Below are 3,930 nucleotides of genomic sequence, written 5' to 3'. Positions count from 1 at the left end.
GTACAGCACGCGTCCGTTGGGAACCCCAAGAGGAAGGTGTGATGCGTACAGCGGCAAGTTTTCCCTCAGTATGAAACCAAGGTTTATCGAACCAGTAGGAGCCAAGAAGCACGTTGAAGGTTGATGGCGGCGGGATGTAGTGCGGCGCAACACCAGGGATTCCGGCGCCAACGTGGAACCTACACAACACAACCAAAGTACTTTGCCCCAACGAAACAGTGAGGTTGTCAATCTCACCGGCTTGCTGTAACAAAGGATTAGATGTATAGTGTGGAAGATGATTGTTTGCGAAAATGAGAGAACGTATGTACAAGAGATTGTATTTCAAGATAGAGAATTGGACCGGGGTCCACAGTTCACTAGAGGTGTCTCTCCCATAAGATAAACAGCATGTTGGGTGAACAAATTACAGTTGGGCAATTGACAAATAAAGAGGGCATGACCATGCACATACATATTATGATGAGTATAGTGAGATTTAATTGGGCATTACGACAAAGTACATAGACCGCTATCCAGCATGCATCTATGCCTAAAAAGTCCACCTTCAGTTATCATCCGAACCCTCGATATTAAGTTGCTAACAACAGACAATTGCATTAAGTATTGCGCGTAATGTAATCGATAACTACATCCTTGAACATAGCACCAATGTTTTATCCCTAGTGGCAACGACATCCATAATCTTAGAGATTCTGTCACTTCCCGCATTCACAGAGACATGAACCCACTATCGAGCATAAATACTCCCTCTTGGAGTTACAAGCATCTACTTGGCCAGAGCATCTACTAGTAACGGAGAGCATGCAAGATCATAAACAACACATAGACATAACTTTGATAATCAACATAACAAGTATTCTCTATTCATCGGATCCCAACAAACGCAACATATAGAATTACAGATAGATGATCTTGATCATGTTAGGCAGCTCACAAGATCCGACAATGAAGCACAATGGGGAGAAGACAACCATCTAGCTACTGCTATGGACCCATAGTCCAGGGGTAGACTACTCACACATCACTCCGGAGGCGACCATGGCGGCGTAGAGTCCTCGGGAGATGATTCCCCTCTCCGGCAGGTGCCGGAGGCGATCTCTGAATCCCCCGAGATGGGATTGGCGGCGGCGGCGTCTCTGGAAGGTTTTCCGTATCGTGGCTCTCGGTACTGGGGGTTTCGCGACGGAGGCTTTAAGTAGGCGGAAGGGCAGGTCAGGGGGCCACACGAGGGCCCCACACCACAGGTCGGCGCGGCCAAGGGGCAGGCCGCGCCGCCCTAGGGTTTGGGCGCCTCGTGGCCCCACTTCGTCTCCTCTTCGGTCTTCTGGAAGCTTCGTGGCAAAATAGTACCCTGGGCGTTGATTTCGTCCAATTCCGAGAATATTTCGTTACTAGGATTTGTGAAACCAAAAACAGCAGAACAAGAATCGGCACTTCGGCATCTTGTTAATAGGTTAGTTCAATAAAATGCACGAATATGACATAAAGTGTGCATAAAACATGTAGATATCATCAATAATGTGGCATGGAACACAAGAAATTATCGATACGTCGGAGACGTATCAGCATCCCCAAGCTTAGTTCTGCTCGTCCCGAGCAGGTAAAACGATAGCAAAGATAATTTCTGGAGTGACATGCCATCATAACCTTGATCATACTATTTGTAAAGCATATGTAGTGAATGCAGCGATCAAAACAATGTATATGACATGAGTAAACAAGTGAATCATATAGCAAAGACTTTTCATGAATGGTACTTCAAGACAAGCATCAATAAGTCTTGCATAAGAGTTAACTCATAAAGCAATAATTCAAAGTAAAAGCATTGAAGCAACACAAAGGAAGATTAAGTTTCAGCGGTTGCTTTCAACTTGTAACATGTATATCTCATGGATATTGTCAACATAGAGTAATATAATAAGTGCAATATGCAAGTATGTAGGAATCAATGCACAGTTCACACAAGTGTTTGCTTCTTGAGGTGGAGAGAAATAGGTGAACTGACTCAACAATGAAAGTAAAAGAATGGTCCTCCATAGAGGAAAAGCATCGATTGCTATATTTGTGCTAGAGCTTTGATTTTGAAAACATGAAACAATTTTGTCAACGGTAGTAATAAAGCATATGTATCATGTAAATTATATCTTACAAGTTGCAAGCCTCATGCATAGTATACTAATAGTGCCCGCACCTTGTCCTAATTAGCTTGGACTACCGGATCATCGCAATGCACATGTTTTAACCAAGTGTCACAAAGGGGTACCTCTATGCCGCCTGTACAAAGGTCTAAGGAGAAAGCTCGCATTGGATTTCTCGCTATTGATTATTCTCAACTTAGACATCCATACCAGGACAACATAGACAACAGATAATGGACTCCTCTTTGATGCATAAGCATGTAACAACAATTAATAATTTTCTCATATGAGATTGAGGATATTGTCCAAAACTGAAACTTTCACCATGGATCATGGCTTTAGTTAGCGGCCCAATGTTCTTCTCTAACAATATGCATGCTTAACCATAAGGTGGTAGATCTCCCTTACTTCAGAAGAGACGAACATGCATAGCAACTCACATGAAATTCAACAAAGAATAGTTGATGGCGTCCCCAGTGAACATGGTTATCGCACAACAAGCAACTTAATAAGAGATAAAGTGCATAAGTACATATTCAATACCACAATAGTTTTTAAGCTATTTGTCCCATGAGCTATATATTGCAAAGGTGAATGATGGAATTTTAAAGGTAGCACTCAAGCAATTTACTTTGGAATGGCGGAGAAATACCATGTAGTAGGTAGGTATGGTGGACACAAATGGCATAGTGGTTGGCTCAAGGATTTTGGATGCATGAGAAGTAATCCCTCTCGATACAAGGTTTAGGCTAGCAAGGTTATTTGAAACAAACACAAGGATGAACCGGTGCAGCAAAACTCACATAAAAGACCTATTGAAAACATTATGAGACTCTACACCGTCTTCCTTGTTGTTCAAACTCAATACTAGGAATTATCTAGACCTTAGAGAGACCAAATATGCAAACCAAATTTTAGCATGCTCTATGTATTTCTTCATTAATGGGTGCAAAGTATATGATGCAAGAGCTTAAACATGAGCACAACAATTGCCAAGTATCACATTACCCAAGACATTTATAGCAATTACTACATGTATCATTTTCCAATTCCAACCATATAACAATTTAATGAAGAAGAAACTTCGCCATGAATACTATGAGTAAAGCCTAAGGACATACTTGTCCATATGCTACAGCGGAGCGTGTCTCTCTCCCACAATTTGAATGCTAGGATCCATTTTATTCGAACAAAACCAAATACAAAAACAAACCGACGCTCCAAGAAAAGCACATAAGATGTGATGGAATAAAAATATAGTTTCAGGGGAGGAACCTGATAATATTGTCGATGAAGAAGGGGATGCCTTGGGCATCCCCAAGCTTAGACGCTTGAGTCTTCTTAGAATATGCAGGGGTGAACCACCGGGGCATCTCCAAGCTTAGAGCTTTCACTCTCCTTGATCATGTTGTATCATCTCCCTCTCTTGATCCTTAAAAACTTCCTCCACACCAAACTTAGAACAACTCATTAGAGGGTTAGTGGACAATAAAAATTAACATGTTCAGAGGTGACATAATCATTCTTAACACTTCTGGACATTGCATAAAGCTACTGGACATTAATGGATCAAAGAAATTCATCCAACATAGCAAAAGAGGCAATGCGAAATAAAAGGCAGAATCTGTCAAAACAGAACAGTTCGTATTGACGAATTTTATCAAGGCACCAGACTTGCTCAAATGAAAATACTCAAATTGAATGAAAGTTGCGTACATATCTGAGGATCACTCATGTAAATTGGCATAATTTTCTAAGTTACCTACAGAGAAAACAGCCCAGATTCGTG

Source organism: Lolium perenne, chromosome 7 (assembly GCF_019359855.2).
Source record: "Lolium perenne isolate Kyuss_39 chromosome 7, Kyuss_2.0, whole genome shotgun sequence".
Lineage (NCBI taxonomy): Eukaryota > Viridiplantae > Streptophyta > Magnoliopsida > Poales > Poaceae > Lolium > Lolium perenne.
Note: the sequence above shows the minus strand (reverse complement) of the source record.